This window comes from Asterias rubens, chromosome 8, assembly GCF_902459465.1.
Source record: "Asterias rubens chromosome 8, eAstRub1.3, whole genome shotgun sequence".
Taxonomy (NCBI): Eukaryota; Metazoa; Echinodermata; class Asteroidea; order Forcipulatida; family Asteriidae; genus Asterias; species Asterias rubens.
In genome coordinates this window covers 1,112,587-1,128,463 of record NC_047069.1, presented here as the reverse complement: position 1 = coordinate 1,128,463, position 15,877 = coordinate 1,112,587, and the positions used below count along the sequence as shown (strand labels likewise).

General features: G+C 37.1%; 1 protein-coding gene across 1 annotated transcript in view; it reads right to left on the bottom strand.

Annotated features, from left to right (window-relative positions):
- Positions 1 to 14,204, bottom strand: part of LOC117293306 (cyclic nucleotide-gated cation channel alpha-3-like) — a 38,509-nt gene extending 24,305 nt beyond the window's left edge. Inside the window, exon 1 of the mRNA XM_033775560.1 lies at positions 13,836 to 14,204. The gene's annotated coding sequence lies outside the window, so the exon portion shown is untranslated. The remainder of the gene's footprint in view (positions 1 to 13,835) is intronic.
- Between the last annotated feature and the right edge of the window lie 1,673 nt (positions 14,205 to 15,877).

Here is a 15,877-nt window from a genome sequence, read left to right as displayed (position 1 = left end):
AAGCATAGAGAGAAAGAGCCTAGATGGGCATGTATGCTTGAGTTGGCTGTTGACATCACTATAAAGATGCACAGAATGATCCTTCTGAAGTGATGCCCCACATTTGGTACGTTCATTGAATGAAATATTATGAGTGTCGAAACGTCAGGCCGTTAACTAATCTTTTGCATCTAAACCATTGGTCATTGGTTGGTAAGTTGTTTGCAAGAGCTAATTCTATTTTCTCGAAATATCATGAGCAAAACTGCCCTATACATATAAAGAAAAGAGGGAGGGCTATACAGCTTTTCCTCCAAGCCTCAGTTTGAATACATTGACTTAATTGTAATTAATGTCAAAGACAGTAAAATCACTTGGTGTTTCCCAACATTTATATGCATAAAATAACAAATCTGTGAACATTTTGACTCCATTCTTCATCGAATTTGCAAGAGAATGATGCACAATAAAAGGCTTCAGAATATTTGAGTAATACATTACCCTTTTCTCAATAACTAAGTTTTGTATAAAGAGGGAGCCGTTTCTCACAAGGTTACTTACTATCAACATCTCTCCCATGCTCATTACCAAGTACTTTGTATGCTTAAAATTATTTTGAGTAATTACCAATAGTGTCCACAGGCCTGAGTGTCCATTGCAATCACGTGTAATGGACGTTACCAATATGGTCACCTATTAAGAGGACAGGCAAGCTCCATAATTTCATCTCAAAATGACAAAGTCAGTACGTCCATATACTAATTATTTCGCCCAAAGAGCGTTTAATGCACCATGCCACGACTAATAACAAAGGACGTCCCAGTGTGGTTTCAATTCAAAGGAATCATATTTTGCATATGTCTGCGCTTACGATGTGTCTAAAAGAAATAAATTTTAATAATGTATGACCCTTTGATGTTCGGGAGAATATTTTAATCATTGATTTGATATTATAGTTTAGGTAGTTGATGATGAGAACGTAACAATTGCTTACGTATTGTTGTTCTTTACACTGGAAGTAACAATGATTAAATGTTATTGTTCCCTCAATGGCTACGGATGTCTGATTCAATCATGAACATGAACGGCTGTTTGAATAGTAATAATAATAGTAATTTATTGTATTTCTTGTGCACCATCTCTATCCGAGGATGTTCGAAGGCGCAAATAAATATAAGTTTCCCTAAACACCCAGTTTTACACTGATGATGAAGAAAATCGATTTGTTTTGTAGACGTTCTTTGATGGGGTTTTTTCCCCCTACACATACAAAGTAATAGTTTTGATAAAACCTTATGACCTGTTTATGGGTTATTTTGATTTCATGTCATTTTGATCTCAAAACATTCTCAGAGAATTTGAATTATGATGATATGACGTCGTTTGGATTGCTGAAAAATCAGAAGATTTGAGTTGAGATTCTCACTGTTCCTGTAAACAGAACAACTCTTGTTTGCATATTATTCTGTATGACAACTCACACGAATAATTGCTCGCGCACGTTCCGCAATAACGATGATAAATCACCAGCCGGTTGGCCAGCATGTCTTGATTGCGTGTATGACTTGTATAACCAGTTAATCAAAATCAAAATTTGGAAACCCGAATTACTACCGTAAAGGTTGGCGACAATATTGGTACAAACTTCCTCTTGACACTTGACATTTTCTACATGAAAATGATGTCCCCCATACAAAGGCCACGTTTTCCGTCAGTGTTTATGCAAGTGATCTCATTTCGCAATTCACAATCTTTCTCATCACATTGTGTAATGTGTCACCTCGACTTGACAAACCTCAATAACGAAGAAACGAGGCTTTCTGTGTTACCCCCCCCCCCCCCAACAACCACCGTAATTACTGTTTCGAGACTTCGAAGGATATGTTATGTTTTCTTGCTAGCGACATCTCGTGGGCAATTGCCACTGTCTCTGATTAGAGAAAAGGTGCCAACGGCTGTTCTAATTTATTCATTTTTATCTGTAACAACCTTATGAGTGTTTCACCCAGGAAATAAACAAATAGCTGTCGACTTTTTGAATCAGTATTAAAGACAGTGGACACTATTGGTAATTGTCAAAGACTAGTCCTCACAGTTGGTGTATCTCAACATATGCATACAAGAACAAACCTGTGAAAATTTGAGCTCAATCAGTCGTCGAAATTGCGAGATAATAATGAAAGAAAAAATCACCCTTGTCACACGAAGTTGTGTGCGTTCAGATGGTTGATTTCGAGACCTCAAGTTCTAAACTTGAGGTCTCGAAATCAAATTCGTGGAAATGTACTTCTTTCTCGACGTCACTTCAGAGGGAGATGTTTCTAACAATATTTTATACTATTAACCTCTCCCCATTACTCGTAATCAAGAAAGGTTTTATGATGGTAATTATTTTGAGTAGTTGCCAATAGTGTCCACTGTCTTTAAAGGCAAAGTATTGATTTTGGAATCCTTTGATTGATTTAATATACAATAGATGTGTATTCAAAGGGTGGTCGCGTTTTTTTTACAGTTTTTTTTTAAAACTTGAGATCCTCGCGTAATTGGGAAGAGACTGTAACCCAAGACACTAGGAAGACCCTGTTTTTTTTTTAATGATGCCAACAGTATAGCGGGAAAATGCTTCCAAGAAAAGATTACGACAAAAATCTCGTCTGCTTACCGAGAGCAAGGTTAATGTTGACTACTTTGCCTCGAACCCAGGCTGGTCGACCATTGGTTGTGGTCGACCAGTTGGAACCAGCCTCGAGCCCAAGGTTTTTTTAACCAAAGGTTGACTATTTAGACTCGAACCCAGGCTGGTCGACCATTGGTTGACTACTGTGGTCGACCAGTTTGAACCAGCCTCGACCCCAAGGTTTCTTTAACCAAAGGTAGACTATTTAGACTCGAACCCAGGCTAGTAGACCATTGGTTGACTACTGTGGTCGACCAGTTTGAACCAGCCTCGAGCCCAAGGTTTCTTTAACCAAAAGTTGACTATTTAGACTCGAACCCAGGCTAGTAGACCATTGGTTGACTACTGTGGTCGACCAGTTTGAACCAGCCTCATGACCATGGTTTTTTCCGTGGTCCCAATAGCCTGTCCATACTAAGACCAGTGTGCAAACGAAAACGTAGGTGAACCACTTTCCTAACAACCTCCACACTGCCCTTTTCGGATCTTTATTTCGAAAGCAATCATGCCGTGAGTCAATCGAAACAGTTAGAGACGTGCAAGTCTATCGATTGCTTTATAACCATATTTTTTATGTCGAAACTCTCGTCTGCTACCCATTATTGCTAGACAAGTGTGCAAACGAAAGCCTAGCCTATAACCACTTCCCTTTAACCATTTACACTACCCTTTTAGAAGCTAATTCTTTCTTCTTAAAAGCAACCGTGCCCTGATTTAATCGAAAAAGTTAGAGACGTACAAGTCCATCGATTGCTTTATAACTATTGTTCTTATATGGTTACCATTGACAATGTATAATGGAAATGTTAGACACGTACTAGTCCATCGATTGCTTTATAACCATTATTCTTTAGTCATCACCATTGACAATGTATAATGGAAATGTTAGACACGTACTAGTCCATCGATTGCTTTATAACTATTATTCTTACGTCGTTACCATTGACAATGTATAATGGAAATGTTAGACACGTACTAGTCCATCGATTATTCCCCTCTGTTCTCCTGGCCCCGTAGGTCCTTAATCCAATTATTGATGGGCTTGAGAACTTCTCAGGAAGGACCACCTGAAGTCTACCCCTTTCAGGTGTGTCCTCTTAACAATTTTACTTGAAGGGTAAATACTTAAAAGGGTGTATAACAAGTATGTTAAGTACGGTTTGAAACTTTGCACGGTGGAAATACGAGAAAATAGTGAAATTAGTTTCATATATTTCTCATAAAAAATGACATTCCAGACAGAAATATTTAAAGGGATGTTTTCTACTATCATCAGTATTAGACCCTGTTAGTTGTATGAAAATCTGCCATCTTCACGATTTGTTATAATTAACTCCACCTAGATACTGTTCCTTTGAGGTCATTCCAGTTGCTTGGATACATGGGGGTTGAAGCCATTGGACACTTTCAGAACAGACAAAAAAAAGTTCACAGATTTACAAATAACTTACAGGGTTTACAGAAGGTAATTGTGAAGACGTCTCTTGAAATATTATTCCATGAAATGCTTTAACTTTTGAGAAAACATTAAAATCCTAAGAGACGATTTCACGCTATCGCAAGGTAAAATGGTGACCTTGTATTTAATGTACCATACTTTTAGACGCACAGCCGTCTAAATAATGAAAATACTCTTTCCATTAATCCACCACCACTTCCCAAATAGCAGCGAAATATCAACAAGAACATGCTCTTTGTTGGTCAGTTGTCTTCAACCGTGAGTTATTGTCATGATAACGTTTGGGTATCCATGGTGACAAATGCATAAGTCTTGTTTACAACTTTCCCCTCTCACACTTATTGTAGATTCGCCTTGTTTGATTGATCCTTCAATATTACTTAAAATTTCTGCATTTTCCCCGCCATTGTTACCCATTTCATTTAAAGACTGCCTCGGAAATGTCAGCGTCACTTAAATTTCTTGAGGAGATGAGTTTGGTTGTGAATGGTGAGAGTAAAGATCAAGCGTGTTGTAAAATTTGAAACGTATGGTCTTAGGCTTACTAAGCCATGACATCATAAGATCTGCTTCTCGCGAGATCACATCTGGTTCACGCGAGGTAGTATTTACAGTTCCCAAGAGATTTAAAGATATTTTGAAGCGTATCCGCGGTAACTCTTCTCAGATTCAAATTATGGGACATACGAACTGATATATTTTTTACATAACCACATCACTACGAAGTGAAATGCTTTTAAAATGCTTTATACTATCGAAAGCTGTTGTACAGGCTTCTAACCAGGTGTTTTATTGCCATTATTTTTAAAGACAGTGGACACTATTGGTAATTGTCAAAGACCAGTCTTCTCACTTGGTGTATCTCAACATATACATTAAATAACAAACCTGTGAAAATTTGAACTCGATTGGTCGTCGAAGTTGCGAGATAACTAAGAAAGTAAAAGAAACCCGTGTCACACAAAGTTGTGTGCTTTCAGATGGTTGATTTCGAGACCTCAAATTCTAAACTTGAGGTCTCGAAATCAAATTCGTGGAAAATTACTTCTTTCTCGAAAACTACGTCACTTCAGAGGGAGCTGTTTCTCACAATGTCACTATACTATCAACCTCTCCCCATTACTTGCTACCAAGTAAGGTTTTATGCTAATAATTATTTTGAGTAATTACCAATAGTGTCCACTGCCTTTAAGGGTGATTACCAAACGTATACCTTCCCTTAGTAATTGTGTGCACCGATTCTGTTGGCTAAACTATTCTCGTTATTCACACTTCGGTAAATTGGAAGACAAAATAAAGCATATTGGTTTTGAAATTAGAGAAAGTCTAATCAAACCATGTCAATATGGTGTAGTATGTGCAAACTTCAATTGTATACACAATCGATACCTTAAACCAGTCTTCGTGTATAGTGATTATAAAGACATTGACAGTTGAGCTGATTGGATGTTATCTATTGGTTAAATGGTGAGAAACTTCCCAAAGCTCGGTCAGGGATTATGCCGTGCGTAAGTCAAAACTAACGGCCATAAAGCACCCCACATTTTCAAATATGCATCCCTTTGGCGTACAATCTTTTGTTCTGTCCATTGTCCCTATCTCATAAGTGCACTGTTTTTTTTATTGTTTTTTTTTAATATATTATATTATACATACGTTACACAGCACACGGGACCAAACATAAAAAGATGTTCCCATAAAAAACTTTGTACCAAAATTTCCTCTTTCGAATTTCCCTATGTAGTCCTTTTATTTTCCTTTTTGGTTTGTCTTTGGTCCCCAGAAGGTACCAAGATTCTCAAATATGCATCCCTGTGGGGACATCTGTAATCCTTTTATTTTCCTTTTTGGTTTTGACTTTTGTCCCCAGAAGGTATCAAGATTCTCAAATATGCATCCCTGTGGGGACATCTTTTGTTCTTTCCATTGTCCCTGTACTTAAATTTTCCCATAGACTTTGTACACAACATTTCTTGTGGAGCATCCCGGTCTTTAGAATTTCCCTATTGGGTCCTTTTATTTTCTCTTGTATGTTTTATCCTTGGTCTCAGAAGGTATCGAATGTGGGTATCCAGGGTATCGAATATTAGAGCTCAGAGGAGGGTTGTGCAAATGTTGCACGTAGATGAAACAACCACTCTGGTTTGCTGTTCGTCTCCATCTCTCAATTTATTATTACTGCAGGTCAGACTGATGATGAAGCCTTATTATTTACTCAGTATGTTCCCGTCCCTCACGTCTCGGCCCAATTTAATCACAGACCGTCTCTGATTTCAAAGGTTTAGACTTTGATGTCACGACCATATTGCCTAATTCGCAATATTGTCATGGAAACAGTTGGCTTCTAGACGCATTAGGAGATGCCTCAGTGTACGCTAGATGTGATATCCTTGCCCCCATTCTGTTTGTTTTTCTCGGCAATATGTTTTGTTGCTTCGTGGCCATTTGTTTCTTACTTCCAAAGTCCTTGAGGGCTGAGATGGGCTTTGCATTGGACCTTCCTATAAGGGTTTCAAGAGACACTTGCATGCAAATTTGATGAGACAATGATATAAATTATACTACTATCAGGGCGTGTGTGTATATTATTATTGAAAACAGATGCTAAAACAGTCATTTTTTATTTATGCAAATTGTGCATATTTCCCCTTTTTCATGTGTCTATTTTTTGATACTTTGTTTGGGATCACTTGCATGTAAATTTGTTTTAACAATTATATCAATTCTACATCTATTATGACGTGTGCGTATATTATAGAGGCAAAAGTGACAATTTTTGATTTATGCAAATTATGCATCTTCTCCTTTGCTTTGGAGAGTTTCAAGAGGCAAATTTTATGTGACAATGATATAAATTCTATGTTTTTTTTAATTTATGCAAATTAAGTTTGGGAGGTGTCAAGAGACTCTTGTGGAAAAAACGTTTCTGTTGCAACTTTGTCTATAGGTCAAACCACAGATTGACTAGACATACAAAACTATAATGCTACCGTAATTTCACTGCAATTGTTATAAAATTACGTGCCCAGTGTCTGAGCAACTACTAAAGAATGTCTCTATATGTAAAATATTTATAAAATGTGACCAACCGTCGTTTGTTAACGTTTACGGAGTTAGATTTAGAGTAGCTATATAGTGTTGTTGCTATTGAGAAACCCAATTCATTGAAACTTGGGAATTAGTTTAAAGGCTGTGTACACTATTGGTAATTGCCAAAGACCAGTCTTCTCACTTGGTGTATCTCAACATATGCATAACATAACAAACCTGTGCAAGTTTGAGCTCAATTGGTCGTCGAAGTTGCGAGATAATACCGAAAGAAAAAACACCCTTGTCACACGAAGTTGTGTGCGTTTAGATGGTTGATTTCGAGACCTCAAATTCTAAACTTGAGGTCTCGAAATCAAATTTGTGGACAATTATTTATTCTCCAAAACTATGTCACTTCAGAGGGAGCCGTTTCTCACAATGTTTTATACTATCAACCTCTCCCCATTACTCGTCACCAAGTAAGGTTTTATGCTAATAATTATTTTGAGTAATTACCAATAGTGTCCACTGCCTTTAAAGTGTGCATTCTATTCACGAATCTACACTTTCTCCTTAACCTAAAGTATTGCTGCTGTCCTTGAGAGGGTGGGTTGCAAAATCAATTTGTGCTCTGTGTTTAAGCTGTCAAAATTCTGCTTATCAGTTGTGGCATTGTCAGTTTTACAAAAACCACTGCCGTTTTGAATGACCCGTTTTGAATGACCTATAATATGTATTTTCCATCATACTCATGAACATTAAAACCCCACTTTAATTAAATGTCTTGTATTCCACTATATGAAGCTTTCCCGACTGCCATCTAGTGTTTTATACTTTATTTTATTATAAATACTTGAAATGCTCGCTTAATTAGTTTATCGGCCGCCGACCAGTTTGAAAATAATTAGTACAGACGTGCAACAAGGACAAGGTTTGTAAACTAAACTTCGTGGTGGGTTATATTACAACTTTCTGATACTTAATACATTTGTAATGCAGAACAAATGCAGGAGAACTTGGACAGTAGACAAAATTGTTGTCCTTTCACGAGAGGTACGTTTTGTACAATTTTACAACCATGCTACAATTTAGCAAGGGACCCTTGCTAAGTTGCCCTCGTGTGAAAGGGGCTTTGTTGTGGTAAACATCATACTGAGATGCAAATTGATGACTCATTGGCATGAGTATTTAGAAGCACTCTGCAAACCAGCCACGGGCCATTCTGATGGCTTTACATTCTACTGCAATATGAAGCCCTACTGCCAATTAGAGCCCGTGCATGCTTTTCATGTTAGACTTTCATTAAATTATACAGGGCAGTGGTCTTGTTTTCTCTCCTGTGTAGAAAGAGAAACAATCTGGGGAAGAGAGTAATCTTATGCATTTTAATCCCCTTTCACACGAGGGCAATTTAGCAAGGGTCCCTTGATAAAATTGTAGCATGTTTTTAAAAATACATTATTAATGGTTTATTTTATTTTACTCGAATAAAAAAAGTAAAAAAAGTTGACACCATTCAAATGTTACAAAATGTACCTCGTGTGAAAGAGAGTCATCTTATGCATTTTAATCCCCTTTCACACGAGGGCAATTTAGCAAGGGTCCCTTGATACAATTGTAGCATGTTTTTATATATGTATATTTATTTTAATGGTTTATTTTATTTGAATACAAAAAACAACCAATAATTTGACGCCATTCAAATGTTACAAAATGTACCTCGTGTGAAAGGACACAAATGGTCTTACACTGTCCAAGTTTAACTTGAAAAATCTTGTCAAACCTTGCTACATTTTACAATCATGCTGAAAATAAGCAAGGGACCCCAGTTAAATTGCTGTCGTGTGAATCGCACTTTATTGTGTCAAGAGAATGTATTTATTATGTGTATATTGCACGAAGGGAAAATGTCCGCCATGGTGCACCATACAGATGGGTCTCCCTTGGTGTTTGTGATGTGCGTCCGGCGTACACGGCTTGCGGCTTGCACTCGGATTCCGTGTCCCGTGTGGCCTGATTCATGTATGGGTTAGTATAACCCGGAACCTGTGTCAAAAGTACATAGAAGTGGGTCAAACTTACGCAGAATCCGAGTTTCGGAGTCAGCCGGACCAAGACATGTGGTCCAGCGCACTGGAACCGGATTGTGTGTCAATTCTGACTGAGAGTTTTTTTCTTTCTCAAAATGGCGGACGATGTGCTCAAATTGAAGATGAAAACATTTGTCCGAAAATACACACGAGTTCGGTTGTAAAGACCACATTATAGTAATGCCTCTCGCACTTAAATGTACTTATAAAATAAGCCGTGCAATATCATGAAAAGATAATGTAAACATCGTTTGAAATGCAGTAATGTTTTTGTTTGTTGTTGTGCGGTTGATACTCTATGTTTTACAAATATTCTTGAAATTGCTCATTGGTTTTTAGAAATGTGTCCACTTCCTTGAACGATAACAGTTTTAACTGTTTAAAAATAACCGTCTTAAAGATGTGGCAGACAGCTATGGGAAAACCATAATGATAGTAGTAACAAATAAGGACATGGTAAACAAAATGAGAACCCAAGAACTTAAGACTGCATGATACTACTAGAAGACCATTAGATCGAAGACATGGAGATGGGAAGGTCACCTACTGCAAGGAAACACAGATGGGTACGCAAAACAACCAATTGAACTCCAAGAAACCTAACAAGAAAAACAGGGAGACAAAATAAAAGATGTAGAGATGAACTTATTACATTATAAGGGCATTGCTTGGCAACAGACAGCGCAGGATAGAGTGACATGGAGAATTTTTGAAGAGGGTTTTCTATACTGCAGTGGAGTGAAATAGGCTAGAAAGAAGATTGACGAATTGTTGTTATTTTGGGTTCGATTCATGATAGTGTGTCTCAAATGTCGCTCTCCAGATTAAAAAAGAAGAAATATTAATAACATTCTAGCAGTACTCAATGCGCCAAGGGCCTTGTGAATGTCTCTGAATGTCACTCTCAATGCTGTGAGTTTCAGCCAGACTGATCCCAATCTAATTAATCCTGTAAGCACAGCTTGCTAAGCACAGACAAATATTGCTTTATAGAAACGGGTAACCGGCCAAAATTACGTTAGGTTTACATTGTTGTGACTGGTGTCCCACTCAAGTTTTTCTAAGCAATGAAATTTTTCAAGCAATATTTTCTCATGAAATTTCATAAAGCCAGTAAGCACAAGCATAAAAAAATCGTGCTTAGCAAAAACATGTTACCAGTCAACATCCATGAAGTTTACACTCTTGTGACTGGTGTCTCACTCAGTTTTTGCTCGACAAAGAAATTTGTTAAGCGTTTTTCTGCTAAACAGCTTTATGAAATTGTACCCATGGACACTTCATATCTTCTTGTGAAAGAGCCACTGGCCCGGATGAAAGTTTCAGTACGTTCGTACCTCACTCAAGAATTGTAACTTATCACCAGCGACTATAGGCTAGATTTCCAGCCGACACAGACTTATTCAACCATCTTGTCTTTTTAATATCCGTTTTGCCTTATTTCATTGTAATTTTTAGTGTAAGATCATTGCCCAGCTTATTGTTTTTTTTTAGATGGCTGTTTTCTTTAACACTTAAATTTTATTCATTCTTATGTTCTCATTCCGGATATACTTAGTTGCTGCAGGCTGAAGTTCGTTTCATGTTGTAAACATTGAATGTCTGTTTTTGATGAAGCATGATGAAGTCGATTTTATTCATTCTCAATTTCCCTTACTGATAGACTTTGTTGCTGCAGGGTACATTTCGTTTCTTGTTGTAAATACTGAGTTTAATTTGCTTCATAACAGTAAAAGTCTTTTCCGGATAACTGTTTTTGATGGAGCATAAATTGTTATGTTCTGGCGTAACCGGAAGAGTTCTTAGTTTTCATTCATATTTTCTCCTTTTGGACATAATATGTTTTTGCTGCATGCAGGCCATAGTTCGTTTCATGCTGTAAATATTGAGTGTAATTTGCTTCATAACAGTAAGATGAAAGTCTTTTCTGGATAAGGTATCTGTTTTTGATGGAGTCAATTTTATTCATTCTCATTTTCTACTTACGGATAAATATTTTGTTGCTGCAGGCTACAGTTCGTTTCTATTTGTATATATTGTAATGGTAGTTTGAGTGTAACTTGCTTCATTACAGTTAGTCAAAGGTCTTTTCCGGATATTTTGTTTTGTTTTATGAAGCATAATATTGTGAGGGTTCTTGCGTAACCGGAAGAGTTCTTGGTTTTACCCAATGATCACGAGGAGCATCATCCATTGGACATCTCTAGCCCCATGCGTGCATAACAAATGTAATTAAATCAGCCCAGTCCGGGTTTATTTAATTGAATCCACCAAGGTCTATTATTTAGCTTATATGAAAACCAAGACTGTGCAGAGATATATCTCTATATTTCATTATCAAAGGAAAGCATTCAAACTATACAACAAGTATTGATGTGTTCTGTATTGACGCGCCTTGCCCGAATGGCTATGGGTATCACGTATGTAAACAATCAGACAATCTACTCCGCTGTAGGAGAATAATAAAGCAAGACTGTTCTCTAAAGAGCAAAATCTACATGGCAAGTAGATATACACACATGGTGTTACCACAAACCAAATATACAGCGATACCTCACCAAGCAATGCCTCAAATAGTAGTAGAACATAGCAAAACAGTTCTCTAAAAAGCAAAATCTACCTGGCAAGTATAGATAATACACACATGGTGTTACCACAAACTAAAGATATATTGATACCTCACCGTGTAATGCCTCAAATAGTAGTAGAACATAGCAAAACAGTTCTCTAAAAAGCAAAATCTACCTGGCAAGTAGATATACACACATGGTGTTACCACAAACCATATACATTGATACCTCACCATGCAATGCCTCAAATAGTAGTAGAACATAGCAAAACAGTTCTCTAAAAAGCAAAATCTACCTGGCAAGTAGATATACACACATGGTGTTACCACAAACTAAAGATATATTGATACCTCACCGTGTAATGCCTCAAATAGTAGTAGAACATAGCAAAACAGTTCTCTAAAAAGCAAAATCTACCTGGCAAGTAGATATATACACATGGTGTTACCACAAACCATATACATTGATACCTCACCATGCAATGCCTCAAATAGTAGTAGAACATAGCAAAACAGTTCTCTAAAAAGCAAAATCTACCTGGCAAGTAGATATACACACATGATGTTACCACAAACTAAAGATTGATACCTCACCGTGTAATGCCTGAAATAGTAGTAGAACATAGCAAAACAGTTCTCTAAAAAGCAAAATCAACCTGGCAAGTAGATATACACACATGGTGTTACCACAAACTAAAGATATATTGATACCTCACCGTGTAATGCCTCAAATAGTAGTAGAATATAAAGCAAGACAGTTCTCTAAAAAGCAAATTTTACAGTCAGTAGATACACACATGGTGTTACCGCAAACAAAAATTAATTGATACCATGCAATGCCTCAAATAGTAGTAGAATATATTACAGGAAGACAGTTCTCTGAAAAGCAAAATCTACCTGGCAAGTAGATGATGTTTCCAACAACCAAATTTATATTGATACCTCACCATGCAATGCCTTAAATATATAGTAGAATATATAGCAATACCTCTAAAGAGCAACATTTATACCTGGCAAGTAGACACACACATGGTGTTAATGCAGGCATTGCTTCAAATGCCATAAACAGCAAGCAGTTAACGCACCAGAAATAACCACTAATTTACAACAGTATGTCTTCAGTATAACCTTTAAAATGAAGTATATTTATTCCCACCCTACCACCCCAACGAAAAACAAACAAACAAACATGTCTGCTCTTAAAACTTTAAAATTCCTTATTACGTAAGAATGTGTATTGCTCAGCTTGTGTAATGACGAGTGTTTTAAACCACAATAACAATATTCATTTGGACTATTGTACAAAAGCTGCCAACTACCTATGATTCTGCAGAAAGATTCCTGGAATTAAACCAATCTTTACATGTTCTGATGAACAAATTAAAAATCTTACAGATTGTGGAAACCTCTTATGTTGAATGTAGTTCTAATACCTCCCTGATTAGCGTGCCAAATCTCCCTGATTGCAAGACGCAAATGTTAGCGCTCTGTTGTATATTGATTGATCGGTTGATTTTTTTTCGGATAAAAATAAAACAAGAACATGCCAAAAAAATACATACACATAAACAGGAGAAAAGACAATGAAATAAGATAAACCAAAAATAGAACACAAGATAAACAAAAACTGCACAAAATTATCCAAGAATAACCCCCAAAAGCCAATTACTTGGACTTGTTTCCATTTGGGTCCTTGAACGAGATAGGAAACTAAATTAAACTAAAATATCACAACATTACCTGAATATTGGAAATGAAAACAAATATATATATGTCGTTGGTTCAAATCCCGCTCTAGTAAATTTTTCTTTGTTCAATCCTAAATCATTTAAAAATGTACCCAGTCAGTTTCCCTTGTGGTTTATTATTTGATATATATATATATATATAATGAATAGGGTAGATGGCCTTAGCTTTCGATCCAATCCGGACCTTCTTCAGAGATATATATATATCATTACCAAATTTGACTGTGAATTAGTCCATCAAACTTCAGGGGAAATTATTTGCTCTTACGAGCAACCACCTTACCTGTTAGAGCATCTCGGCCCGGAGTGTAGCCGAACTGTATACCGAAGCCTTCCCGTAGTCAAGTCCACAACACAACAATCAATATCCAGCTACGGGCCGAGTTGGCCTCATGCTCAAAACCATCTGCCGCATTGTTTGCTCGCCAACAAAGGAAAATACTATTTCCCTTGTCTCAAAACTTTTGTGAGAGATTGGAGTGGAAACAATCGAAAAGTGATATTAATTGTGAAAAAAAAAAAAATGAAGGAAGACAATTATGTATCCTTGGTTGTATTCTGGCTGTTTCACTGTACACGTTTAAACGCAGGTTGTATATTACTGATATGGTGCGACGAAGCTGATGACGACCCGTGCCAGATCACAAAACCCCTGCGTCCCGTCTAAATGTAATACATCGTGCGCCGAAGAGGATGCGCGTGGCCATTAGGGCCACTCAAAAGATAGAAGGGAGAAAATCGTTGTGCGGTTGATGGGATGGAGGGGAGGGGGGGGGGTAGTTCACGATCACGTTGTCATGGTGACGAGCTTCGCGCGCACCAATTAGCATAATGATGAGGATGAGCGGGAGTTTAAGAGGAGTGTCTTTTTATTTGCTTGATTAGGAACAAAACATACATCCGTATGGACTGTATATTAGGAGGTAACCCTGTTTCAGCCCAAGGAGTGTGTGGCAACGGCCTCTGGTAAATAGTTGATTGTAGCCCACACCTTGAAGTGGTCTCAGGCCTTGTGTGTCTGGCGACTTGCCTTTATTTTTTTTTAAACAGCCCTTTATATCTTAGTAATTACGGCCCGTTAGAGCAAGAACAATTGGGCGCGGTTTAGAATCATATGAACGCCCCTGCAATATCTTCCAAATTATAATATTATTTATGATTGTTTTTGTTATTATAAAGTTATATATATTTCAATATTTCTCGCATGAATCATATTTCCGGTAAAAGAGGGAAACAGACACAGAACAAACAACAACATTATGCTTTTGCATAAATAAATACAATTTGTTTTGAAATATTTTGTATGTTGTTTGTTAATGGGTGATGAACCCCTGCCATGTCCAAACCCTACATCGTGGGGCAACATTTTCAGATGTTGGACTTAAGACGATAAAGTCTTCTTCGCAAAAAACCCAAACCTCAATCATCTGTACTTATGGTTTAGGCCCACGTTTAAAATAGTTAATAATTATCGAATAATGCATCACATAATGATACTTCAAAAACATAAAGATGCTTCTGAACAAATCGAAGTTGAAATTCAACTGAAAACTGCAAAATTCAATGACACTCGGTCCTTTTGGCTGGTAAGTTGCTTGCAACAGCGAATTCTATTCTATTGTGTTATCATAATTAATTACCAAAGACATTTAATGGTGCCCTTCTCTCGAAAAAAGCAGCTGTGCTTTAAAAAAAAAACACAACAATTAATGTCACCCTGTATAGTATATAATAGCTAATTCCAAGGTCAAATTAATTTGTGCGGAGTAGGCCTACTCATTTTACAATCGAAAATAGCCATCAAGTGGGTGAGCAAATAACTATAAGCCTGTAACCTCATATTACAGTATTAAAGTGGTTAAACTACTTCTGTGACATCACTCTATTGATGAAAGTGTAGATTATTTGTTACGAATCTACACTCAACTATTTTAAGTCAGAGATAAAGTGTAGATTCGTGACTAGTACTCGCTTTCGGCTCGTACATTCTATCCACGAATCTACACTTTCTTACACTTCTCAAATTTGCAATTTAGTCGTTATTCCTTTCCAGCAGTGGGAAATTTGTCAACATCCTAAAAATCAAATGACATCATTTTGGTATACATGTCTAACTTAAAGCCATTGGACACTTTCGGTTAACAGTATTGTCCAAAGGCCCACACTTCGTGTATCACAACTGATATCAAAAATAACAAACCTGTGAAAATTTAGGCTCAATCGGTCATCGGAGTCGGGAGAAAATAACGGGAAAACCCACCCTTGTTTCCGCACAATTCGCCGTGTCATGACATGTGTTTACTATATTCCGTACAACTTACAGGG